At 48.8% G+C, this 14,567-nt stretch overlaps 1 protein-coding gene across 1 annotated transcript in view; it reads left to right on the plus strand.

Moving 5' to 3' along the window:
* Positions 1-744: 744 nt before the first annotated feature.
* The window catches only part of BCAR3 (BCAR3 adaptor protein, NSP family member), a 201,940-nt gene continuing 188,117 nt past the window's right edge, over positions 745-14,567 (plus strand). The window contains exon 1 of the mRNA XM_082384084.1: positions 745-928. The gene's annotated coding sequence lies outside the window, so the exon portion shown is untranslated. The remainder of the gene's footprint in view (positions 929-14,567) is intronic.

Here is a 14,567-nt window from a genome sequence, read left to right on the forward strand (position 1 = left end):
GTAGTATATTTAATTCAGTGTTTCTCAACTTGGAGCAGTATCAGAATCTGTTTTCTGAAGTCCTCTCCCTTCCCCAAACTCACTGAGATTTACTGTTCAATATTCTTTTCTAGGATATTGAGTTTCTCTTTTCACAGTCATCCCCTGCAGCTTGATTGATGATGGAGAACTTTAGTTTTGTTTATTGGAGGCTCCTGTGTAGCTGAAAAAAATACTTTTCATTAGACAAGAAAGGAATTTTTTTAAATTCCTTTATTTTAAAAGTAGTATGTGCATACACAAGGTAAAAAAGACAATCTAAAAAAGAGCCAAAAAAGTAAGATCACTCCTCCTGCCCCAGTTCTACTCCTCAAGGTCTCCACTATTCCAAGTTTCTTGTGAATTGCTCTACACATTTTTTCTAAGCATGTACAAAATAAACGCAATTTGGACCTTACTGCAAGTACTATCTGATGGGTTTTTTTCACTCTGCAGTACACATTAGAGACCTTAGCAGCAAAGATAGATCCTCCTCTTTTTTTTTTTAATTGCACTATATGGAAATACCATCATTTATTTCAGTCCCCAGTCGGCAAGCATTTTTTCCCCAGTTATTTCCTCTTACAGATAATGTGGCAATGCACCTTCTTGTACACACAGAGAAAAGGAATTTTGTCGAAAAGCTGCATTTCTTAAGAAAACCCCTCCTTCATTCTTTTAGCTCGGGGCAGGAAGCACCCTGTGGTATGAAGCAATCACGCGGCAAAACCGTCTGGACCTGACCATATCACCTTGTGATTCCCCAGCCACTGGGCTGCTGGAGGCTGGGAGGTCAGGACTGCACCCCGCTCCCAAGGAGGGGAGACGCCAGCACCCCCAGCTCTGTGGTTGAAAGCAGATGCCTCCTGAGTCCCCCATGTCTGATGCCCCATCGGCACCATGTCATTAGGTAAGTGCGCTGGCTTTGGAGGAGGCCGGGGCTGAGGCATGTTAAACTCAGACTCACCTGGATGCAGCAGTTGTTCAGTTGGTGGTATGTTTAAAGTTAAGACACTAAATTGCTAATGTGGCCACTGTCTCTGATGGCCAAGAGCAGTCAGTGATGTGTCCTCTCTGAAAGGCGGCATGCTGAGTGGGTGAGTGAAGTAAGCTTTTATTTTAGCTTATCCTTTAAAAAAAATTAAAAACTGTGGCTTGTGTTTAATCCTCTGGAAGTCCTCTGTGTCAGCGAGGCTTTTCTTTTCTGCTGTGTGGGACTTTATGTGGGCATCTCTTGCCAGATATCGGAATTTCCTGGCAAGGAAGAGAGGCAATTTGAGTAACCCGCACACAGACAAATACATTTCACTTCAACAAAGCTTTTCATGTGTCATCAAAGATGTGTGAGAAACCAGATAGAACGCTATAGAAAATGCTCTTTAAAAAACATGACGGCTTTAGTGAAGCTCTTGCTACCCGATCTCAAACCGGATAAGTTCAGGCCGCGGCTTCACTGAGGAGGGCTTTGATGACCACAGGGAAAGAGTTGGGGAGATGGTCATGGTCTCAGTTCAGGCTGTGGGGCTTCCTTTCCAGCTTGGACAGTAAGGACCAGGGCTCAGAGCAAAATGCATATGACTTGATTACTTGATTTATTTCTCCTCTTAAAACAATGCTTATGGTGCCTGTTATATGAAAAGTAGATAAAGATTTATTTACAGTCTCTCCCTGAAGAGTGTATTTTGGAGTTGCTCCTCATTGCTCTAAATTACCTTGGTGAAATTTGGCCAGTCCACAGTTATTCAAAGACAAGCATATGCTTATTGGGAAGGCATCAATAAAGTACTTGCTCATCTGACAAGTCTGATGTTTCCATAATGGCATTTGACTTCGGAACAGAGGATACTGGGAAAGCATTGCACTAGTGGAACTTGAGGTGGGGATTCAAGTGAGGAATGAGGTGATTGGTTATGGGGAAAGGGTTGAGTCTTGGGAAAGGATGGAGGTCCTATGAGTCTGCCAGAGGAGGTGCAGGATGAGCTGGTTAGAAGTAGAGGTCTGCTCTGTTTTAAAAAATATTTCAAGCATTAACATCAAGGAAAAGTAAACAAAGAGGAAAAGAGCTAATGAAGGTGTGGTGCTGGGTGGCAGATGGACTGACCTAGGATACGCTGGTCAGCCTGGGCACAGAGCCCTGCACACAGTCTGTGCCGATTCCCAGGACTGAGGGTCAGAGACTTTAATGAGCAGGGCCCAGGGGAAACCAGTCTCCAGGTTTCATGGGGCTATGGTGAGAAGTCGGTCGGAGACCCAGGGGATTAGGTCCTGAGAAGGAGCCTGATTCTCTAGGCATCCATCCAGGGAAGCTTTCTGTTTGCCGGCCCCCTGCCCCACTCCCCCTCCTCTGCAGGGGTGTCCCATTTCCCATCACCTGTCCAGTCTCTCTGAACAGCTTTTACGTTCTGAACTAGTTTAGATCCATAGAGAACCTTTTGTTAAGCATTCATTAGCTTGTAAGATTTTTTTTTTTTCACCCTATGAAATTCTTTCAAGCTTTTTGACATTGTCAAGTGCCTCGATGATTGGGTTTGAACAGCTGTGACCTTCAGCTGCCTGAAGACCTGTAATGCCATCCCTGCTGATTGTAGATTCTAACTCAGGGATTATTTTTGTCAACAAGAAGAAATACTGGAAAGGGGTATAGGGTCCCCCCTTCCTGACTTTGGGGTCTGTAAGCTAAGACCTGCTCTTCCAAGTAAGCTGCTGCTAGTCAATCTTGATTCTAGTTCCTCTAAACAGATCAAATTCCTAGAGAGGCAGAATAACAGGGTGACTGGTTTAGGGGTCAGGACACCTGGATTCAGCGTTGCTTCCACCACTGATTAGCCCACATGCCCTATGGCAAATCCTTCAGTATTTCCCCTTAAGTAAAAATGAAAGGGTTGAATCACGATGCCCAAAGATTTCAATAACCTGAAAGGAGGGGCTGAAACTGATGAAATTAAATTTAAAACAATTGGTTGCCGAGATAGATGCTGGGAAAAAGCTAACATTGCTATTCCTACAGAGAAGGTTCAGTTGCCCCTGAATGTGAAACAAGAGTGAGCTGTGGCCACAAGTATAGCTCACAATTTCAGGCAGCATCCGTAGAATCTCAGCTGCCAGAATAAGGTTAGAGACCTGCTGTGCTCTGTTCTGATCTGGCAATGGAATCACCCGCCTCCAGCCTCACAGCTGCTTCCAATACTCTCTCCAACGTAGAGCGATTGTTCTTAAAAACCTAAATTTGATTGTGTCACTCTCCTGCTTACAAACCTTCAGTAGCTCCCTATTGCTCTCTGAATAGTCTCATGCAACGTCCTTCATGATCTGGCCCCTGTTGACCTCAAGCCTATCTCCTATCCTCCACTGACCCACAACCTTGACTCTAGTAGTTCCAAACCACAGGTAGCTCCCAGACCTGGTCCTCTCTCTCTCCCCTCTGGAGTGCAGTCTCCAGTACACACACAAACACCCCTCTACTTGTCAGCTTTCCCATCCTCTGGGCTTTCAGAGCCCCCTGGGGGTTTGCCCCTGTCATAGCACTTCCCGCACCATATTGCAGTTGCTTGCGAGTACTCCACTTTCCCATCCCAAGACAGTGAGCCCCTCAAGACAGAGACTATACTTTTTCTATGCATTCTCAGCATCTCCTATCCTCCTGGAAGACACTCAGTAAATATCTGTAGAATCAATGGAAGGCTAGGGGAACAACTGGCAAACCAAGTGAATTCAGAGAAGAGTAATAAATATGGTGAGGGCAGTGGAAATAAGGTTATGACAATTGAAGAAGCTGAAACGGTTTAGCCTGGAAAAGAGAGCACATCACAGCTCACCTTCGTTTCAAGGGCTGCCATGGGGCAGTGGGATATGATTTACTCTAGGCTCTCCAGGGGGCAGGGTTAGACTCTGGTGGGAGGGAGGCCGACATGGTACGATGTAAGAAGCAGCGATGGAGACCACTAGGGTGTGCTATGTCCGGGTACATGTGGCAGAAGAAGGATGCCTTGCTGACAAGGGATGGCTTCCTGGTGACCTAAAGAGCCTCCTGGCCCTGAAGGGCCCCAGCACTGTCTCAGGAGTGTGGTTAGAAGGATACTTGTGTTGGGTGAGGCATTCACCCCAATAATATCGAAGGTCCTGCAGAACATGGATTCTATGATCTGCAAGCTCTAAAAGTTCTAAAAGTCTGTGATTCTCTCATCTAGGCCAGAACACCACACAATTTACAAAACTGAACAGACATTCTAATTCCTGACTTCTCTTCTTTAGCAGCTTCAGCGTATTTTACCTATTCCAAATCCACCCATGATGCGTGGTCCACTTAGTTGTTCCACTGGGAAAGGAAATGGGTATATGGAAAAGTTATATAATCTGCCCTAGTTTTTGCAGGATACCAAGAGGCAGAATCTTAATAGGAAACAGAATACCCAAGTCTGAGTCATTAAAGCAAATAGCTTTTCCAGGTCCCCGATGACTTCATGAGCCAAGTTGGTCTAAGAAGTTTCATGTTTCTTACCATTTTGCCTTCATCCCATATCTGAAGTTCAAAAATATAGTCATGGCAGAGTGGCTGTGGGGAAGGGCTCTGGAACTAGATTGCCTGTGTAACCTCAGACAAATCATTTCCTCTTTCTGCGACTAACTCAGTTTCCTCATCTATAAAGTGGATATAATAATAGAACTAGCCTTACAGAGTTGTAAGGATAAAATGAGAATACAGAACATGGGTATATTAAGTACTTAATAAACATTACCTAGTGTTATTAGTACTGGTTGAGGACAGGACTTGGGAATAAAGACAACTGATTTCTCATTCCAGTGCTAAAGGCATAGAGCAGTGGTCTTCAGCTGTTCTCTGCACAGCCTCAGAAGTTCCTCAGAGCTTCTGCTGAGAGCCTGGGCTGGGTGAAAGGGACCAGAGATGACAGCCATTGGCAAAGAAGAACCAAATTGGGGGGGGGGCACCCAGCTGGTGCTCATCTGCTGCTGTCTGCTGTCCTAAGACAATTTGTTAATTCTCTAGAAAAATGAGGGTGTGGTGGGGTTTGCACACACAGCTCCATGTCCTTCCTCCCTCCCCAATAATTCCCTGCTTATGGGTAGTCTTCCCACAAAAGGGAGTTTGGATAACTTTTTGATAACCTTTGAATCACTAGTTTCTTTTTCTCTGAAGACAGGTAATTAATTCATACCTTCTGACGTGTTCCCAGGGATGATGCCAGTTTACATGCCAACCTATGTATAAAATACCTCCCCACCTGATGCCTGCCTGAGGGACACAGTCAGAAAGGGGCAACATAGTGGCAACGAATATGTCTTAGACTCTGAGCTCCCTCCTGGTGGAGTCACTGAAACGCCAAGCCCACTGAAGGCACAGCCCAGCTTTCACCTGACAGAGTCCCAGGGGCCTCATACAGTTTTTATTGACCATTCAAGTTTTCCCGAGGCTGGGATCAGAACCACACTCTACTCTGTAGGCGACCTGCATCAACCATCACCACCTCTGCTGGTGCTGGTACTGGTACTGCACCTCCTTTCTGGTACCCACCTGGGATGGGGCAGGCTCTCCCCCACCAAAGTCATAGCCCTTCTGTTAGATGCCTCAAAGGGCTCTCTTGCTATTCCAACTTAGAATCTTCTTTGCCAAAGACTTGGGATTGATTCCGAGTGGAGTCTGGGCTAAGGGTCAGTTAAGACACCTCCCAGTGTCTTGCTCAAAAGTCTTTTTTCTTTCTCATAAGCCTGGACAGTGCGATCCATCACTGTCCCAGGATAAAGTTCAATCTCCACCAGGGCCCTCCCCAGGGAAGAGATGAGGGGCACGCTGCCTCTGTTCTCTTTTTTGATGTCAGAGTTTAATCTGGCATCCTGCAGCTCAGCTACGTTCCCAGCACACTCATCAAATAACTCTCCTGGTGGCCTTTCAGGTGGACAGAGCTCCTGAAGGGACCCTGCCAACTGGGCTCCCTCTGGGACCCCCAATCTACAGATATGAATGTGCTTCAGGCTTTCAGCACCAGGGGAATTTTCCAAACCTGATAAGAATGTTATCAGGAAAGAATAAGAAATAATTTTCCTTTTCATAGATTCACAAAGCAGAAAAAACTCTTAATATTGATTTGGCCCATTCTGGCTCCAAGCAGCGTTAGACTCAAACAATAAGTGTTTAAACTTAGAAAGAAAGAGAGAAAAACACCTCCTAGAGACTGAAATGCTAAAATGCCCCCTTATAGGTTGGAGGTTATTTCTCCCCTAATGGCCACACCAGTTCCTTTGTGGTACCACTTGAGCCCTTTGCCTGTTGTTCTGTCCTTAAGGGACATCAGAAGGAAGATGGTAGCCTGCCTTGGCTATCTCCCATCACTCAGAGGAATTCTCTCTGCCTGAGCTCTTATCCACCCATCACACACACACACTCTCTCTCTCTTGTTCATTCACTCACTCACACTCACACATCCCTACATACATTTCTAGCTCTAAACTGTAATCACCTGTGTCTGACTTGGTTCTTGGATGTGAAGGGGGAGCCTGGGTATGCAATACCATAAACGTATTTTCCCCAAGAGATGCTTATGCAGCAATCCAGACATTCTCATTGCTCTGCCTTTTAATTAGTTCAGGGAGTTGCAACCTCACAGTGTGGGTGTGCTTGCCAGCTGTGCTTTTCGGGAAGGTATCTGGTCTGCGCTCGTTCTGTTTCCTCCCTCGGTGTTAGGAAATTACAGAGCCGGCTTTCTTTGCTTGTCTTGGAAGTGTGTGCACTGACCTTACCCCACAGAGCCCCGGACACTCCAGGGCCTTTCTGAGCCAGTGCTTAAAGGCCCCTGGGGACCAGTGTGGTGACACTCAGATCTCAGGTCTTGCAGCCCTTTGTCCTTGAAGAGGGAGAGAGAGGATGGCCTTTGGGCTAAAAGGGATTGTTTTCATCTGTAACTGCTCGGTACCCTTGGGCAACCTACTGCACAGCTGGGCCCCCAGGAGCCCAGAGGAGGGATTTTATGGCTCAAGGGAAACCTGCTTGTCTCCCATGCAGGGCCCCGTTCTGGAGGCTGCCAGATACCTTATCCCCATGAAAGGAGAGGCCCCAGAGAGCCCTTCTGGCCTTCCTTCCTCTGAGCTGCCCTATCTCTACCTCCCCATAGGGGTTCTGGGATGGCTGTAGCTGAAATCAAATCTCTCATTGCTGCTGACTTTTTAGAGTAAACTTTTCTCCTCTACACAGCCCCCCCTTACTTTGTTTATGCGTCCTCCCTCTGGCTGCCCAGATCACACTTCAGCTCTATTTTAACTTCTCCACGTTCCAAGCTTCGGCACATCCCCCTCTTTCCCCTGGCGATGGGGTTTTTCCTGGCTTCTCCCCTAGATGTCTTCCGACTCAGTCTGTGTGGCCAGGGCCTCTCTGATTTGCTGATTCGCTCCTATGGGCTGTGTATGTTTCTACACCACGCTTTTCAGCTGAAACCCACCAGGGTGAAATTTTCTTTCTTCACTTACGTCATGCTTTGGCATGGGTTCCTCTCTTAGTTTCCTTCTGTCTGCACATCTGCTTTTTGGTGGCTGTTCCCATCCCTCCTGCCTCTCTCACCTTTTGGGCAGGGGCCCCCTCTGCGGCACTTGGCTTCTCCAGAGACCCTCCTCTCTGCCGATAGGGTCACTCGTCACCGCCCCGGCTTTGGCTCTGATGCTACAGCCTTGCAGGTAGCCGCCTGGCATGTTGATTGTCACTGAGTGTGACCTCAGCCAGTCCTGAAGGGTGCCAGCCCCATGACGTCCCTGTCTCTAGACTAAGGCAGAGCACAAATGAAGGGGCTCGGAGCTCCCTGATGAATGGCGTTTTCCACACCTAGAAATATGTACTTTTGTAACCTCTAATTTCAGAAGCGCTGCCTACTTGAAATGTTGTATTGGATGTTATATTTATTTTTTCAAAATAGCAGAGTAAATCAAACTTTATATGAATTTTTGTTCAGTTAATTTTATAAAGGAGTAATACATTTACATGGTTCAAACCTCAAAAAGTATAAACTCTTATACAACAAAAATTCTTTCTCCCAACCTCATTTTCCTTCTGCCCAGTTTCCACCCTGTGTGGGTAGGCACCGTGTGGATCTTCCTTAGTTCTTGATAGCTCTTGGTAGTCTTGTACCAGATTCAAAATCAGTTGAGTGCTCTGAAAACAACGATGTGCCAGCTGTTAGATAGGAAAGGAGGCCTCTCACTCTGTCACGCGTGTGCCATTTAGGATTGAGGTACCTGCCCCTCACTCGCCCCTGTGGCTATAAATTCTGTCCTAAGGTCTTTCTCTGTCTCTACAACATAGCCTTTGTTGTACTAGGAATTTTTATCTCAGCCATCTTTGTCTACGTGTCTTTGTTTCAATGTCTTGAAGCTCAAAGCAGATTCCATTACTTGGGAGCTTAGTGAATTGGCCCCAGTTAATCAGATAAGCACTAGAAAAACTCCCTGGAAACCTCCAACAGATAGACTTAGAAAGATCCAGCACAATCCGTTTATCACAGCAAGATTACAGCTGATACCCTCAAAATGGAGGAGACCCTGTGGTCCTCGAAACAACTTGAAGAGGGCTCTAAGGAGGAAACAGGTGTCAGGAGTGAAGTGTGGGCAGGCAGGTGTGCTCAGCCTCAGGCTGGTTACGCCCTGAAGCCAGGACTTTCTTTGGACAGAGCTTGGTGGCCCAGGCAGCAGGAGTGACCAGCATTCCTATAGTCAGAAAGAAAATTTGTCTGGGCAGATGAATCTTTGGAGAGTTCTGACTGCCCACCTCCTGGGCACTCTCACCTCTGAGTCTGGTAGGAAAGGCATCTGGCAGCCTGGTCATTATCAGCACCATCTCTGAAACTGCCCAGGACAGTCACCCTTCTATACACACACACACACATATACACACACAACACACACACTTAGTGCTACCTCATACATTTGTTCCAAATCTTCACTTCTCTGAAGTGCTTTCAGTTCACTGACTCAAGTGGTTCTGGATTGGTCTGGAGGGGTCACCACTGCAGTTTGATGGGCCAGCTGTGAAGCTAGAACCTCCCCTGAGTAAACTTTCTTTGTGTTTGACCTGCTGCCCCATACAGCTCTGAACTGGCACATTGAAAGATGCTCACTGGTTGATCACAGAGATGGCCCCAGGTACCACAAGATTCAGAATCACAAGAATGGGGGAGTTTGCTGTGGTCCCAGTGGGAAGTATTAACCTTCAGTCATAAACATGTGGAAACTGGCATTCTTATATGGTGTCTATGATTTATGTAGTGATACCATATTAAATATTTAGTTAACAAGAAAATGTCACTCCTGAGCCACACCCAGTGTCCCGTGGGATATTGCACTTTGCACCAGGGACAAATGAAGGGAAAGCAATTATTCACCTTGGGTAAACTACCTGGTCTTTAATTATGAGCTGGGAGGAAACACCTAAAACCCCTTTCCCTAGGAATATCCCCCAGGACGTCTGTTCTAGCTCATGCCTGACTGCAAGATTCTCCAGCCTCCGAGCAGGGACAGCCATCCTGGGAGCTGCTTGGCTTATGCGTGAGTTCCTGCTTGGATGGGAGATCTATACATGTGCCACAACTGGGAGGACACTTGCCCCAGAGGACTGGTAGATGGGACCTAGGGTTTGAGTCACAGAGGATGAGATTACAGAGTAAGGACTGGGTCTGTTGGATCCAGAAGATCAGTGAGAGCTGCTGAGTGGGAGGTGCCTGTGACACACCTGAGTAAAGGGCCAGCGACATCCTTATTTGGGGACCATTATCACATGAAATAAGGAGAAGAGATGGGGCCCTGGAAGTGTGGGTGGGCTGAGAAGGTGAGAGGCTAAGGAGGATGTCCTCAGGTAAGAGCCCAGGATGTCTCTGGACAGAGCACAGATAGGGCAGTAGTGATGCATTACCTCTCAGGGGTAAGGCGTAACTGCTGTGGATGGGGTGTTCTGGGTGGAGGGCAGGGGCTGTGGTAGGTCACACCTGCTGTGGCAAGCAGGGGACAGGTGTCTGTCTGAAGGATGGGCATCAGCCTTCGTGGCCTAGTTGGTGTTCTCAGCCCTGCCCTCAGACTGCCAGAGGTGGGTGGTGAACAAGAGGAAATGAACGTGGACTTTCACTGGCACTTTCCGGATCCACACGTGAGCCATGAGTCAGTGATCAGGTGGATGGGTGGTTTGTGGTCCAAGGTACACTGCCCTTGCTGGGCAGAGTCATGGTGGGTGATAGAAGTGGGTGGAGCCTGTGGTGTGCCTGAGCCCGGAGCCTGCTCCTGCCAGCTGACTGCGTGCATCTCTTCCCAACTCCTCATTCAGCGATGTCATAGTCACAGCTTGAAATCGGCCATGGTTGGGGCACTTACACCATGGAGATCTGCAAATGCTACATATCAGGGCTTTCTTTTCCAGAGAGCCCATTGTTAAACATTTACCAGCACATCACTCAGGGGTGGAGTAAAGGGTACAGGTCGGCAAATGACAAGGGATGAGTCTAAAATGAGGGACCTTGACTGCTGAGGAGTTTGGACTTTATTCTGAGAGCTGATGAGAGTCATTGAGGAGCCATATAATTCAGTACATTGCTCGAGAGGGTAGTGTTTGAAGTCTGTTTACCTAGGTTCAAATGCTTGCTCTACCACTTAATAGCTGTGTGACCTTGGGCAGATTACTTAACCTCTCTGAGCCTTATTTTCCTCACCTGTGAAATGGGAGAAATAATGCCTGCTTCATAGTTTATCGTGATATGTAGACGAGTTTTACATGTAGAGCACTTAGAACAGAGCCTGGCATGCAACAAGCATTCAATAAATGTTAGATATTATAGAAGTGTTTAGACCATTCCATGACATGATCATATTTGTCATTTGGAATGAACACTGCAGCGAGGAGAATAGATTGAAGGGGAAAAGACAAAAGGCAGGAAGAGCAGGAAAGAGCAAGGGATGGTGAGAGCCTCAACTAGGCTGGAGAGAAGGGAATAGATCTGAGGGATCTTGAGGTGGGGTGGAGAGGGCTGGGAATGTGGTGCGGGGGGAAGGAGAGATGAAGGGAAGATCACAGCCAATGAGCAGAAGTGAGCGGCGAAGGCTTTGAGAGAGAGGTGGGTGTTGAAGGGATATCTCTTCGGAGAAGAGGGAGGAGGACATTATGGGTAGAAGAAGCCGTGTGAGAAGAGAGCAAGGGTTTTCCAGAGAGTGTTGCGGTTAATGGGTTTTCAATCAACACGTGTCATGTGAGTATTTAGATGTTTGATTGATGCGGCTGGAATGAAAAATGAAGAAAAACCAGTAGGCTTGAAAAATCAAAAATCCCTCGTAAGATTCCTACATCACTCCCAGCTCCACATGCTGCTTCCCCAGCACATAAGAAACCACCTGGTGACAGGTCCAGGCACCGCCCCTCACCTGGCCGGGCAGGCAGCCTTCTGGCCCAGAGCTGCTCCTGCCCATCCTGGGTCTGATGGGGGTGGGGACCCTGCAATGGCCCTGATCAGTGTTGCTGAGGAAATTAGCCGAGCGCTGGAGGGTTAAAATCTCCCTCTCTTTCATGAAGGGGAGAGGGAGACAGAGATCTTTCCTGTTTACCCTACGGCCGGCCTTTGGGCGCCTTCCTGTTGTCCTAATGGTTCTTGGTTGGTGGCACAGGCCCTTCTAGACCATTGGGGCAGTATTTCACCCTTGTCACACTTGAAACACTGCTGCCAGAGTCTGGCTAACTGTGTCACAGGCTGCGGTTGCATCAGCCCACAGTCTGAGGTTGGTTGGGGAATAGTGACAAGCTGGTGTTGTATCCAATTCTGCATAGGAGTGTAGGGGAGAGGGGTAACAGGGTGCTGGCCGTTATACCGGCTGGGCCATGCAAGCCTGGAACCTTCACCCGCCTCCGCCAGCCACTCCCCCACTCAGCCTGGAGAAGGGTGGGCGGCGGCAGAGAGCAGGACTTCTCTCTCATTCCATTCCCCCACAGCCTCTCCCCAGCCGCCACCCTCTGTCCCTCCTCCCAAACGAGATGGAAAAACAAAGACGTGGCAATGATGTCAAGGGAGTGAACAGATAGCAGAGAACCAAACTGGACCTGATTAAGTGACTTGGAGAACTCAGGTTATTTGGAGAGAGAAGATAAATACATATAAGAAATGTAAAAAGACAGGCAGACATCGCTCTTAGCTTTGGTCAGAATACTTCTCAGATATTCTCCTCCTGGGATCCCATGAGTCTGCCATGCTTTGCAAATGACATACACCAGGATGCTCAAAGCAGGGTGTTGGTTACCTGTTGCAATAACCTTTGGGAATCCAGCGGGGTGGTATAGCTTTAGACTATCCTAGAACTAGCTCCCAGTTAGGGGCTTTTCTCAGACAAATTACTTGGCTGTGTTGGACCCACCTGGGCTTAAGGCAGGTCATTTGGACTCCATCCCCAAGACGGCAGCCAGTTCATCTTCTGCGGGCCAGGCCTGCCCAGCAGCTCCCAGCCAGTGCTTGTTCTTTTCCAGCCACGGGTGGGGCTCCCTGGAAACCCTCCTTCTCTCCTCTGGCCCTGCCTCCCGACAGGTCAGGTCCACTCCAAGGGGCTGACCTGGAGCAGTGGGAACTGGAGGCCCAGCTCATCCTCCTGTTTCTCTACATCCTAGCAGGCAACGCAGCCAGCCTTCCCTTCAGAACAAAGACCCTCGTTCTCCTGGCTGCCAGGAGTGTTGCCTGCTGATGGGGGCCAGCTGAGTCCCTCCCCAGGAATTGCCCTCACCCAAAAGGAGCTACTTTGCCCAAGGTTATATCCCCATCCCAGGAACAGCTGCATCCAACGAGTGGACGAAGCAGAGGTGCACAGTCTTGGCCCTTTGAGGGCCGGCTCAGCCTCAGAGCTCCCTCTGGGATGGGCTGAGGCGTCTGTGCTGGCGGCCACTGCTCATCCTCGTGCGCGAGCCTTCTTCTCTCCCTCCTGACACTGTCGTTCCCGAGCGCGCTCCCCAGTAAACCGCTAGCGTGTAAATCTCTGTCCCAGAGTCTCTTCCCCTGGGGAAGCCAGCCCATGACACTTAGAGATACTGGACGGGAGGACTTTGGCGCTGAGGTCCAGTGAAGGGCGGTCTGCAGGGAGGCTGGGTGGTGGGAGAAGCAGTGTGGGGAGACCCTCTGTCAAGGCGGTTGGGAGGTTGGTGAAGGAATGACCCAGGGAAGAAGGAGTTAACTCTGAAGAATGCCCACCTTGCCCTCTGCAGCCCGCGGGGGACTGTCTGGCCCTGTTGAAGGAAAAGGAGAGGAAGAGAAGTACAGAGGGGTCCTGATGCTCTCTAGAGAGGCTCGGCTATTTGTCATACAGCTGGCTAAACACACACTGCAGAATCCATCTTACTCCTGGTTGCCTGGGCAAATGTACCTCACAAGGGCGTTACTTCCCTCCATCTGAAGTCAGCTGGGAAATTATGCAGTCAGTCTTACCATTAGCTAGCTCGACATGTGAGTGAGATGCAAATGCAGACGATAAGAGGAAAAGATGAGAGGGGAGAGAAAGTGGGGGGGGGGGGCTGCTGTATGGCCTGCTCCTCGGGAGAAGAGGGGGGCAGAAGGGAGGTCATCAGCCAGGCCTCGCCCCACTCGGCCTGGCTTCATCCCCCAGCCCCCGTGATGCGTGCTCCTTTTGGAAGATCACGGGATTTCCTCGGTCTGAACAGAAATCCCCTGACTGTGACGGGAAACAGGAGCGAGGGTTTTCCTCTTTGCACCTCAGCAAGGGACCCAGAGGCCGGACGCACTCATCTGCCCGCCAGATCCAGAGCAGACCCCAGTCACAATGGCTCCCAGACCTGGAGGCTGAGCTCGAACCACAGCCGCTCACAGCGCGCCCCTCAGGTCCCCCGCCCCAAACCCAAAGAGCTCAGAACAGCTCAGTGTCTCCTGCTTGCATTCCGGGAAACTCTTGAAGCTCAGGGTGTACATTTTACAAGGCCAGGGACCCCATGTTGGAGGCTAACTTTTACATAGTGCCTGACACAGCAGCCATGGGAATGCAAGGGGACTGTCATAAAAGCCATGGGGTTTTCTGAGGGCTGTCGGTGCCGAAAAGCGTTCCAATCCTTTCCAGAGGCTGTACCTGGGCATTCCCCAGGGGGTGCTTAATGGAGGGGGGACGATGCGCACAGACACACATCTGTCCAAAGGATATATTACCTCGTAGGAACTAACAGAGGCTCCTTCAGTTTCTGCTAGTGTTTTTGTTTAAAGATAATTTTTTCAATGTATTTTATAACAATTTCAGATGAAGTTGGAAAATAAGCACAGGATACTAACTTGCTTCACCAGCTTTTTTATCCAACCCCAAGATCCTCCAGGGAGAAGGAAAAGTCAGATGCAAAGTTTACAAGAACTTGTGTAACATAAAGTGGGTGACGGGCTCTCCAGGTTGGCCTCTGGGCTGGTTTCTAGCACGCAGGGAAGGAAGGCTCTGTACTACTGTGAGGTAATAGAGTTGATTATTAGACCAGTGGCTGGTGTTGCAGAAATAGGGCGGAGGGGAGGGGGCTAAGAGTGAGCACCGCAACAATAGCCCTTGGATGA

This window comes from Balaenoptera borealis (genome assembly GCF_965194805.1).
Source record: "Balaenoptera borealis genome assembly, chromosome: 1".
In the NCBI taxonomy this organism is placed as follows: Eukaryota; Metazoa; Chordata; class Mammalia; order Artiodactyla; family Balaenopteridae; genus Balaenoptera; species Balaenoptera borealis.